The sequence below is a fragment of the Hyla sarda genome, unplaced genomic scaffold (assembly GCF_029499605.1).
Source record: "Hyla sarda isolate aHylSar1 unplaced genomic scaffold, aHylSar1.hap1 scaffold_1738, whole genome shotgun sequence".
Lineage (NCBI taxonomy): Eukaryota > Metazoa > Chordata > Amphibia > Anura > Hylidae > Hyla > Hyla sarda.
In genome coordinates, this window is record NW_026608380.1 from 43497 (window position 1) to 56763 (window position 13267).

General features: G+C 43.3%; 3 non-coding genes across 3 annotated transcripts; all 3 read right to left on the reverse strand.

The window, feature by feature from the left end:
• Positions 1-6439: 6439 nt before the first annotated feature.
• Positions 6440-6630, reverse strand: LOC130312906 (U2 spliceosomal RNA). The gene has a single exon (XR_008860964.1). It is a non-coding gene; the product is annotated as a U2 spliceosomal RNA (small nuclear RNA).
• A 2084-nt stretch (positions 6631-8714) lies between these two features.
• Positions 8715-8905, reverse strand: LOC130312907 (U2 spliceosomal RNA). The gene has a single exon (XR_008860965.1). It is a non-coding gene; the product is annotated as a U2 spliceosomal RNA (small nuclear RNA).
• Positions 8906-11002: 2097 nt separating this feature from the next.
• On the reverse strand, positions 11003-11193 carry LOC130312908 (U2 spliceosomal RNA). The gene has a single exon (XR_008860966.1). It is a non-coding gene; the product is annotated as a U2 spliceosomal RNA (small nuclear RNA).
• Positions 11194-13267: the final 2074 nt, after the last annotated feature.

Genomic DNA, 13267 nt, shown 5'->3' on the forward strand with positions numbered 1-13267 from the left:
ACAGCATTTAGACCTCTTCTATATTGGAAAAATCTTACCGGAAGACACTCATGGATAATCATCCATGCTAAATCCTTGTGCTCATTAAAAAGATATGGCTCGTTTACCTTTTTCCATATTTGTACACACCTATTATAAGAAAAATTAGAGACCATACATATTTCTTCTTGCAAATTTAACTGTACTTCTATCTTGCGAGCATCCCTCAAGGTTAACAAGTCAAAGTCTTTAAGGTTATACATACGTATAATTTTTTCTAAGATGGCATAATGTTTAGGCGGAGTTAAAAGTACAGGAGAAGATAATGATAAAAACACCCATTTTCTTCTTCTAAAAATATGTCCCGCAGAGTACTTTAAAAAACAGGACCATACACTTTTCATAAAAAGTCCCCTAAAACACCAACTAAAAAACCTTAAGTATAAAAATTTTCTAATACAGGGAACCTGTTTTCCTCCATTTTTTTGTGACTTATACATAATATCTCTTTTTAATTTTTCTGCTTTAGAACTCCATAGAAACTCAAAGAGAATCCTCTGAAGTTGCCTAGACATAAGTTCATTAGGAGGATAAATCATATTTAAATAGAGCATAATGGGTATTAGCATAGCCTTAATCACCAAAATTTTACCTTCTAAAGATAATTTCCTAAGGGACCAAAAGTCTACCTTCTTCTTTACCTTTTCTTTTACCATTAGCCAACTTTCCTCACCATTGTTATTTTTATCAAAGATGACTCCAAGGATTTTTATTTTTTCTGACTGTAATTTTAGGTTTGGTATTTGCACGTTTTCCCATTTACCTATATAAAAACAGTCACATTTAGATAAATTAAGTTTAAAAGCAGAAGCTTTACAAAAGAAATCAGTAACATCAACAACTCTTTGTAAAGAGAAGGAACTTTCACAAAAAACATTAATATCATCCATATAGCCACACACTTTAAGGGTGGCACTATTACCTCCAGGAACTGGCACTCCTTTTATTATTTTATCATTCCTTATTAAGTTTAACAGAGGTTCTATTGCACATATAAACAGTATAGGAGACAGAGGGCAGCCTTGCTTTACCCCTGATGATAAATTAATAAAATCTGTAAGGAAACCATTTATTAAAATCCTGCTAAAAGAACCTTTATATAAGAGAGCAATTTGCTTAATAAGTATGTTAGGAAAACCCATGCGTTGTAAAACCATCCATAAAAAACAATGTGATACTCTATCGAACGCTTTATGAAAATCTAGAGATAGAATGGCTAGATTTTGATTCCGCTCTTGCTGATACCATATGACGTCTCTAATAGCATTTAAAGGTTCAGCTACACTCCTTCCTGGGACACCACATACCTGATCCACATGGATGACCTTGTGCAAAAATGGCTTCATTCTGTTAACAAAAATTTTTGACATAATCTTATAATCAACATTAAGAAGCGTAATTGGTCTCCAATTTTCTAAGCTGTTCCTATCCCCCTTTTTGGGGATCAGAGACACTATACCACTCCTCCAAGATAAAGGTAGAACATCAGAATTAAAAGCCTCCTTAAAAATATTAAGCAAATCATCTTTAAAAATTTCCCAAAAGGTTTTATAAAACTCTACAGGAAGTCCATCAGAACCTGGTGTTTTACCTGTGGATAAACTTTTAGCAGCAATTTCTAATTCTTGGCATCTTACTTCTGTGCAAAGTGCATCTTGGTCCTCCTTACTTAAACCACAATCTAAAGTGCTTAGGAGAAAATTAGCAGCAGATATATCAATGGGTTTCTCATTAAACAGATCTTGATAAAAGGATTTAGCTTTGGATAACATTCCTACATTAGTAGTTTCATCCTCAATGTTAATCATTAACTTTTTTGTTTCCATTACCTTTTTAAAAAAGAATCTTGTACACTTTTCATCCTTCTCTTTACATTCAACTTTGGAGTTAAAAATTATTTCTTTCCCTTTGTTAGTTATAGCCTTCTGAATATCACTTTTAACACTTAAAATCAGATCGTCTACATATACACCCAGCTCTTTGAGTTGATAATAGGTTTGTAGTTTTGTGTTAAGATCTCTATACCATTTCAATTTCTCTTTTGTTTTTTTAACACCCATCTTAATAAAATACTCTTTAAATTTTACCTTGCAGAATTCCCACCATGCTAAAAGAGAATTAAAATTAGTCCTTGAGTTCTGCAATTTTTTAAAAAGATAGATAAAATTACATTTAATTTCTTCATCTTCAAGCAAAGAGACATTCAGACGCCAGACTCCTTTGGCTCTGCAAACCCCATCAAACTTACATGTAGCAGATAAAATCTTATGATCTGAAAAAAAGGTAGAAGTCAATTGCATGTTCCCATAAAATGCAAATCCAGAAGCAAAAATATAATCAATCCTTGACATATAAAGGCTATTCCCCCAGGTATACCCAGGGTCATTAGGGAAAGAGGTTCTCCACAAATCTTTTAAATTAAAATCAACTATAAAATCCTTTAGTTGTTTTTCAGTCTTATCTTTCCTTTGTTCAGATCCTCCAGCCCGCTCCTCTCCTGCCATTATACAATTAAAATCACCAGCGATGATAAGCGGGGATGAACCCGGTAAATAAAACTGAATTTTCTCTAATAAATCAGATCTTTCATCCTTATCTGGAGAGGCATATACATTTAAAAGTCTCATATTCATGTCATTATAAATAATATGAACGAGCAGGGCTCTACCGGGTACAATGTCTGTGAAGGAGGTAACTTTATACTCACTGCTCTTGAACAGTATGCCAACACCAGTCACTTTCCTCTCATTATCCCCTGACCACACAGACGGGCCAAGAGTCCATTCAGATCTCAAAGATGAATAATTGATATCATAATCAATGGCACATTCCTGTAAAAATAAAATGTCTGTAGGCAAAGAAGACAAGAAAGAAAATAAAGCAGCCCTCCTCTCTGGGCTCTTCAAACTCCTCACATTGAAGGAGGAGATATTAACACTTGGTAGCTCCTGGGTCATTCATTATCCTCAGACAAAGAACCCCAATCTGTAGGTGGTGACACAAATTCCTCAATATTAACAGGGTCGGATGCTGTTATAACCTTTTGGCAGACAATCTCCACGTTCCCCTCGTCCGCACTAACTCGACCACTCCTTTTGATGTTAAGGCCCTTTTCCTCTTTCCGGTCTCTGCTTTTCCTCTTTCGCCGTTCTTCTACATCCATCTCCTCTGTATCCCTTCTGGGCGGTCCAGGACCCTCAACTTCCATGAGAGGAGAACCCCTCACTTCTGTCTCAGGTCCCACGACCTTCCCCGGGGACACAATGCTTTTGGAGACATGAGCCACAGCAGGTATCACAGGAATTCCGGTAGCAGAAGACTCAGGCATCACTTTCAGGGTGTGGGTCTTAGGCACAGGCACAGCATCCATGGAGCTCTTCCTCATCGAGGGACCAGCCGACGTAGCCACAATATTGGCCCAGGAGCGTTGAGGACAATCCTTAAAAGCGTGTCCTTTCTGCTTACACACATTACACAGAATCTCATTTTGACAGTCCAAAGTGGTGTGGCCTTTTTGGCCACATCTTTTGCAAATAACCACTTCCTCTTTGCAAGATTCTTGTGTATGACCATATTCATGGCATTTCCTGCAATAATACGGCATCCCAGGGTAGAATAAATAGCCACGTTTACGCCCAATTAAAAAATTTGCAGGTGGGCGACACAGACCTCCAATTCCTCTCACATCTTCTCTGAACTTAACAGCAAACTTATGCTTTCCAGTCCAAAAGTCCATTGCATTCATTATTTTATGAGAGTATTTGACTTCCGCACAATATTGGTTTAAAAATAAGACAATGTCTCTTATATCCACGTATGGATCGTGCATAGTAACCACCAGTGGAACATCGCCATTAGAATATAGAGCAATGAAAACAAGTCCTTTCATATCCTCCTCATTGGCAAGCTCCCGAACTTTCTCAAACATATGGTCACATGCAGATGCGGAAGTCAAGGTAAGAATGAAAAGTCCTTTACCTGGGTCTTTTAGGCAAAACACATCTTCTCTCTGAATGTGCAATAAATCCAGCATAATTCTCTTGACAAAAAATTCCAAAGTCATCTTCTCCTTTTTCTCCTCATCCACTTCAATACGGAAGGTGTTCTTAATCCGAGTTTCAGTATGCGCAGCAAACCTAAGGGTCGCCATGGGGGATCGCCTTCCCGTTCTTTGTAAGTCCTCCTCCTATAGCAGCATGAGGCTTAAGACGGCTAAAAAACCGCCGATGCCTCAAGGCCGAAGGTTCGACGAACTCAGAGCCCCTTGACAAGATACAAGATCTTAGCCAAAAGGCCGAGAAGCGATAACCGTGAAAGGGGCGGGCCCAACAAGGTCCCCTTCATGGGCACTATCACTGCTTGCTGTCAGGGAGGCTGCCAGACAATTTTCCATGCACACTCTGGGCTGGGGGGCAGTCAACCACCAGTACACACAGCAGAACCTAAACCCATACCATTATTGCTAAGCAGCAAGACAGGGGCCCATTGCACTCCCACGGGGCCTTTTTAAATGCAATCCATAACCCGGATTTGCCAGGAACCCTTCTTACTCCTCCTACTTGCATGTGACACTGGGCTTAGGATCTGCATAGGAAACACACACACAAGCACACACCTACCTTTGTTGCCTGCAGATGCCTCCTTGGCTGTCCCCAAACGGTATCAAACCAACACCCACGGGAAGCTGTAAGCATAGAGGACATGCCTGCACCCCATTGGACTTACCTGTGTGGGTTAAATCCGGGTTATTTGACAACCTATGGCGGTGATGGTTCTGCTCAGGCAGAGCAGTGCTGATGCTCCTCATAAAGCTGTCGCTGCTGTGAAGGTTCTAGGTGACATCACAAATCCCTTTGGTTACATACACAACAAAGCTGGGTTGTTGTTGTTTACACTCTGCAAGGCCTGTGGAAGTGAGTGACATCATAGCACTGTAGTTCTGAGGGTTCAAGATGGATGCAACAATCTCCTGTTGCTTCTATGAAGGCCGTAATAGACGACATCACCAAACAGCTCCATAGTCACATACACAGCAAAGGAGAGATGTTGTTTACACCTAGTGATGTCAGTGGTATTGAGTGACATCACAGCACAGTGCTAAGGCTCCTGGGCCTGGACACAGCAGCGGCTGCAATATCTCAACGGAGAATACGTTTATATCTATGTGTGTGTGTGCGCATATATATATATATATATATATATATATATATATATATATATATATATTTCTCCGCCGAAATCACTTTTAAACCCATTTCCACCTTTTTTTCCCTTCTCTTCCTCTTACTTTTTTTTCACGTTTTTTTACGTTTTTCTCCTTTTCGCCTCTTTTCTGGGCGTATTATTCTTCTTTTTCTTCTTTTTTTTCGTCTAATGCATACCCCATCAGTGCAGCAATGCTTATTCAATACCGCCAGCAGATGGAGACACTGGGGGATAATTTTCTAAGGATTTATACTGATTTTTCCTGTCTGAATTTGTCGCACAGAAAGTTGCAGGCCAAATATGTGTGACATTTCTGCGACTTTAGCTTCTAGAGCATTTTTACAACATTATACATAGGTGCTGAATACATAAAAAGCGACTGTTCAGCGACAGACAAGTCGCATCGGCTGAAAGTAGGCCAGAATGTCAGTCCATGTTGGAGCAGGTTTAGATACAGTCTAAAGCATAGATCTCAAAGTCTGTGCACAGAATTTAGCAAGGGCCTCGCACCTTCTGATGCATCAGGTAGGTGCACAATAGCATAGCCTAACCCTCTGTACTTTGGTCTATATTGATGCGGGACATAGACAGCCAGCTGATGACCAATCCATTAGTGCAATGGATGGCTGGAAGCATTTGTCTTTGCCTTTGCAATACCACAGAAGCAATGCATGGTCAATGTACAGCAATGACACACCTGTGTGAACAGCCAGGAGACCCCCCCCCCCCCCCATGTTATGTTACATAGTTACATAGTTAGTACGGTCGAAAAAAGACATATGTCCATCACGTTCAACCAGGGAATTAAGGGGTAGGGGTGTGGCGCGATATTGGGGAAGGGATGAGATTTTATATTTCTTCATAAGCATTAATCTTATTTTGTCAATTAGGAACATTCAGCACCCACCCGCTATCAAGGCAGCTGCCTATCATGTCATGCCCTACCTGCACAGGTGTGCTGGCTACTCAAATGATCCAATTAAGGAGGCCATTTAGTCAGCAGCAGCAGAAGTCCTGTGCCTGGACGCTCCAACAGGGGCCAGACACAAGCAGAAGCAGAAGCAGCAGAAGCAGCAGCAGCACCACCTTTTGTTTTTTGGCTGCAGCAGCAGCAAGGCCCACAGGGCTGGCTAGCTGGCTAGCCAGCAAGCAGGTAGCAATGAAAGTAGGAATCTTTCTTTTTAACCCTGTAAGGGGGTGGTGCACTGTACCCGAAGATACTGCCATATCGGGTCAATGCATAGGGCGACGGAAGCAAGCTTCGAAATCGGCCCCCGTTCTCAAAAATCCATTTAATATATGGTCCCCAGATAGGGGACGTATCAGATATTAAACTGATAAGAACAGATACTACACTTGATCTTAGCCAAAAGGCCGAGAAGCGATAACCGTGAAAGGGGCGGGCCCAACAAGGTCCCCTTCATGGGCACTATCACTGCTTGCTGTCAGGGAGGCTGCCAGACAATTTTCCATGCACACTCTGGGCTGGGGGGCAGTCAACCACCAGTACACACAGCAGAACCTAAACCCATACCATTATTGCTAAGCAGCAAGACAGGGGCCCATTGCACTCCCACGGGGCCTTTTTAAATGCAATCCATAACCCGGATTTGCCAGGAACCCTTCTTACTCCTCCTACTTGCATGTGACACTGGGCTTAGGATCTGCATAGGAAACACACACACAAGCACACACCTACCTTTGTTGCCTGCAGATGCCTCCTTGGCTGTCCCCAAACGGTATCAAACCAACACCCACGGGAAGCTGTAAGCATAGAGGACATGCCTGCACCCCATTGGACTTACCTGTGTGGGTTAAATCCGGGTTATTTGACAACCTATGGCGGTGATGGTTCTGCTCAGGCAGAGCAGTGCTGATGCTCCTCATAAAGCTGTCGCTGCTGTGAAGGTTCTAGGTGACATCACAAATCCCTTTGGTTACATACACAACAAAGCTGGGTTGTTGTTGTTTACACTCTGCAAGGCCTGTGGAAGTGAGTGACATCATAGCACTGTAGTTCTGAGGGTTCAAGATGGATGCAACAATCTCCTGTTGCTTCTATGAAGGCCGTAATAGACGACATCACCAAACAGCTCCATAGTCACATACACAGCAAAGGAGAGATGTTGTTTACACCTAGTGATGTCAGTGGTATTGAGTGACATCACAGCACAGTGCTAAGGCTCCTGGGCCTGGACACAGCAGCGGCTGCAATATCTCAACGGAGAATACGTTTATATCTATGTGTGTGTGTGCGCATATATATATATATATATATATATATATATATATTTCTCCGCCGAAATCACTTTTAAACCCATTTCCACCTTTTTTTCCCTTCTCTTCCTCTTACTTTTTTTTCACGTTTTTTTACGTTTTTCTCCTTTTCGCCTCTTTTCTGGGCGTATTATTCTTCTTTTTCTTCTTTTTTTTCGTCTAATGCATACCCCATCAGTGCAGCAATGCTTATTCAATACCGCCAGCAGATGGAGACACTGGGGGATAATTTTCTAAGGATTTATACTGATTTTTCCTGTCTGAATTTGTCGCACAGAAAGTTGCAGGCCAAATATGTGTGACATTTCTGCGACTTTAGCTTCTAGAGCATTTTTACAACATTATACATAGGTGCTGAATACATAAAAAGCGACTGTTCAGCGACAGACAAGTCGCATCGGCTGAAAGTAGGCCAGAATGTCAGTCCATGTTGGAGCAGGTTTAGATACAGTCTAAAGCATAGATCTCAAAGTCTGTGCACAGAATTTAGCAAGGGCCTCGCACCTTCTGATGCATCAGGTAGGTGCACAATAGCATAGCCTAACCCTCTGTACTTTGGTCTATATTGATGCGGGACATAGACAGCCAGCTGATGACCAATCCATTAGTGCAATGGATGGCTGGAAGCATTTGTCTTTGCCTTTGCAATACCACAGAAGCAATGCATGGTCAATGTACAGCAATGACACACCTGTGTGAACAGCCAGGAGACACCCCCCCCCCCCCCATGTTATGTTACATAGTTACATAGTTAGTACGGTCGAAAAAAGACATATGTCCATCACGTTCAACCAGGGAATTAAGGGGTAGGGGTGTGGCGCGATATTGGGGAAGGGATGAGATTTTATATTTCTTCATAAGCATTAATCTTATTTTGTCAATTAGGAACATTCAGCACCCACCCGCTATCAAGGCAGCTGCCTATCATGTCATGCCCTACCTGCACAGGTGTGCTGGCTACTCAAATGATCCAATTAAGGAGGCCATTTAGTCAGCAGCAGCAGAAGTCCTGTGCCTGGACGCTCCAACAGGGGCCAGACACAAGCAGAAGCAGAAGCAGCAGAAGCAGCAGCAGCAGCACCACCTTTTGTTTTTTGGCTGCAGCAGCAGCAAGGCCCACAGGGCTGGCTAGCTGGCTAGCCAGCAAGCAGGTAGCAATGAAAGTAGGAATCTTTCTTTTTAACCCTGTAAGGGGGTGGTGCACTGTACCCGAAGATACTGCCATATCGGGTCAATGCATAGGGCGACGGAAGCAAGCTTCGAAATCGGCCCCCGTTCTCAAAAATCCATTTAATATATGGTCCCCAGATAGGGGACGTATCAGATATTAAACTGATAAGAACAGATACTACACTTGATCTTAGCCAAAAGGCCGAGAAGCGATAACCGTGAAAGGGGCGGGCCCAACAAGGTCCCCTTCATGGGCACTATCACTGCTTGCTGTCAGGGAGGCTGCCAGACAATTTTCCATGCACACTCTGGGCTGGGGGGCAGTCAACCACCAGTACACACAGCAGAACCTAAACCCATACCATTATTGCTAAGCAGCAAGACAGGGGCCCATTGCACTCCCACGGGGCCTTTTTAAATGCAATCCATAACCCGGATTTGCCAGGAACCCTTCTTACTCCTCCTACTTGCATGTGACACTGGGCTTAGGATCTGCATAGGAAACACACACACAAGCACACACCTACCTTTGTTGCCTGCAGATGCCTCCTTGGCTGTCCCCAAACGGTATCAAACCAACACCCACGGGAAGCTGTAAGCATAGAGGACATGCCTGCACCCCATTGGACTTACCTGTGTGGGTTAAATCCGGGTTATTTGACAACCTATGGCGGTGATGGTTCTGCTCAGGCAGAGCAGTGCTGATGCTCCTCATAAAGCTGTCGCTGCTGTGAAGGTTCTAGGTGACATCACAAATCCCTTTGGTTACATACACAACAAAGCTGGGTTGTTGTTGTTTACACTCTGCAAGGCCTGTGGAAGTGAGTGACATCATAGCACTGTAGTTCTGAGGGTTCAAGATGGATGCAACAATCTCCTGTTGCTTCTATGAAGGCCGTAATAGACGACATCACCAAACAGCTCCATAGTCACATACACAGCAAAGGAGAGATGTTGTTTACACCTAGTGATGTCAGTGGTATTGAGTGACATCACAGCACAGTGCTAAGGCTCCTGGGCCTGGACACAGCAGCGGCTGCAATATCTCAACGGAGAATACGTTTATATCTATGTGTGTGTGTGCGCATATATATATATATATATATATATATATATATATATATATATATATATATTTCTCCGCCGAAATCACTTTTAAACCCATTTCCACCTTTTTTTCCCTTCTCTTCCTCTTACTTTTTTTTCACGTTTTTTTACGTTTTTCTCCTTTTCGCCTCTTTTCTGGGCGTATTATTCTTCTTTTTCTTCTTTTTTTTCGTCTAATGCATACCCCATCAGTGCAGCAATGCTTATTCAATACCGCCAGCAGATGGAGACACTGGGGGATAATTTTCTAAGGATTTATACTGATTTTTCCTGTCTGAATTTGTCGCACAGAAAGTTGCAGGCCAAATATGTGTGACATTTCTGCGACTTTAGCTTCTAGAGCATTTTTACAACATTATACATAGGTGCTGAATACATAAAAAGCGACTGTTCAGCGACAGACAAGTCGCATCGGCTGAAAGTAGGCCAGAATGTCAGTCCATGTTGGAGCAGGTTTAGATACAGTCTAAAGCATAGATCTCAAAGTCTGTGCACAGAATTTAGCAAGGGCCTCGCACCTTCTGATGCATCAGGTAGGTGCACAATAGCATAGCCTAACCCTCTGTACTTTGGTCTATATTGATGCGGGACATAGACAGCCAGCTGATGACCAATCCATTAGTGCAATGGATGGCTGGAAGCATTTGTCTTTGCCTTTGCAATACCACAGAAGCAATGCATGGTCAATGTACAGCAATGACACACCTGTGTGAACAGCCAGGAGACCCCCCCCCCCCCCCCATGTTATGTTACATAGTTACATAGTTAGTACGGTCGAAAAAAGACATATGTCCATCACGTTCAACCAGGGAATTAAGGGGTAGGGGTGTGGCGCGATATTGGGGAAGGGATGAGATTTTATATTTCTTCATAAGCATTAATCTTATTTTGTCAATTAGGAACATTCAGCACCCACCCGCTATCAAGGCAGCTGCCTATCATGTCATGCCCTACCTGCACAGGTGTGCTGGCTACTCAAATGATCCAATTAAGGAGGCCATTTAGTCAGCAGCAGCAGAAGTCCTGTGCCTGGACGCTCCAACAGGGACCAGACACAAGCAGAAGCAGAAGCAGCAGAAGCAGCAGCAGCACCACCTTTTGTTTTTTGGCTGCAGCAGCAGCAAGGCCCACAGGGCTGGCTAGCTGGCTAGCCAGCAAGCAGGTAGCAATGAAAGTAGGAATCTTTCTTTTTAACCCTGTAAGGGGGTGGTGCACTGTACCCGAAGATACTGCCATATCGGGTCAATGCATAGGGCGACGGAAGCAAGCTTCGAAATCGGCCCCCGTTCTCAAAAATCCATTTAATATATGGTCCCCAGATAGGGGACGTATCAGATATTAAACTGATAAGAACAGATACTACACTTGATCTTAGCCAAAAGGCCGAGAAGCGATAACCGTGAAAGGGGCGGGCCCAACAAGGTCCCCTTTATGGGCACTATCACTGCTTGCTGTCAGGGAGGCTGCCAGACAATTTTCCATGCACACTCTGGGCTGGGGGGCAGTCAACCACCAGTACACACAGCAGAACCTAAACCCATACCATTATTGCTAAGCAGCAAGACAGGGGCCCATTGCACTCCCACGGGGCCTTTTTAAATGCAATCCATAACCCGGATTTGCCAGGAACCCTTCTTACTCCTCCTACTTGCATGTGACACTGGGCTTAGGATCTGCATAGGAAACACACACACAAGCACACACCTACCTTTGTTGCCTGCAGATGCCTCCTTGGCTGTCCCCAAACGGTATCAAACCAACACCCACGGGAAGCTGTAAGCATAGAGGACATGCCTGCACCCCATTGGACTTACCTGTGTGGGTTAAATCCGGGTTATTTGACAACCTATGGCGGTGATGGTTCTGCTCAGGCAGAGCAGTGCTGATGCTCCTCATAAAGCTGTCGCTGCTGTGAAGGTTCTAGGTGACATCACAAATCCCTTTGGTTACATACACAACAAAGCTGGGTTGTTGTTGTTTACACTCTGCAAGGCCTGTGGAAGTGAGTGACATCATAGCACTGTAGTTCTGAGGGTTCAAGATGGATGCAACAATCTCCTGTTGCTTCTATGAAGGCCGTAATAGACGACATCACCAAACAGCTCCATAGTCACATACACAGCAAAGGAGAGATGTTGTTTACACCTAGTGATGTCAGTGGTATTGAGTGACATCACAGCACAGTGCTAAGGCTCCTGGGCCTGGACACAGCAGCGGCTGCAATATCTCAACGGAGAATACGTTTATATCTATGTGTGTGTGTGCGCATATATATATATATATATATATATATATATATATATATATATATATTTCTCCGCCGAAATCACTTTTAAACCCATTTCCACCTTTTTTTCCCTTCTCTTCCTCTTACTTTTTTTTCACGTTTTTTTACGTTTTTCTCCTTTTCGCCTCTTTTCTGGGCGTATTATTCTTCTTTTTCTTCTTTTTTTTCGTCTAATGCATACCCCATCAGTGCAGCAATGCTTATTCAATACCGCCAGCAGATGGAGACACTGGGGGATAATTTTCTAAGGATTTATACTGATTTTTCCTGTCTGAATTTGTCGCACAGAAAGTTGCAGGCCAAATATGTGTGACATTTCTGCGACTTTAGCTTCTAGAGCATTTTTACAACATTATACATAGGTGCTGAATACATAAAAAGCGACTGTTCAGCGACAGACAAGTCGCATCGGCTGAAAGTAGGCCAGAATGTCAGTCCATGTTGGAGCAGGTTTAGATACAGTCTAAAGCATAGATCTCAAAGTCTGTGCACAGAATTTAGCAAGGGCCTCGCACCTTCTGATGCATCAGGTAGGTGCACAATAGCATAGCCTAACCCTCTGTACTTTGGTCTATATTGATGCGGGACATAGACAGCCAGCTGATGACCAATCCATTAGTGCAATGGATGGCTGGAAGCATTTGTCTTTGCCTTTGCAATACCACAGAAGCAATGCATGGTCAATGTACAGCAATGACACACCTGTGTGAACAGCCAGGAGACCCCCCCCCCCCCATGTTATGTTACATAGTTACATAGTTAGTACGGTCGAAAAAAGACATATGTCCATCACGTTCAACCAGGGAATTAAGGGGTAGGGGTGTGGCGCGATATTGGGGAAGGGATGAGATTTTATATTTCTTCATAAGCATTAATCTTATTTTGTCAATTAGGAACATTCAGCACCCACCCGCTATCATGTCATGCCCTACCTGCACAGGTGTGCTGGCTACTCAAATGATCCAATTAAGGAGGCCATTTAGTCAGCAGCAGCAGAAGTCCTGTGCCTGGACGCTCCAACAGGGGCCAGACACAAGCAGAAGCAGAAGCAGCAGAAGCAGCAGCAGCACCACCTTTTGTTTTTTGGCTGCAGCAGCAGCAAGGCCCACAGGGCTGGCTAGCTGGCTAGCCAGCAAGCAGGTAGCAATGAAAGTAGGAATCTTTCTTTTTAACCCTGTAAGG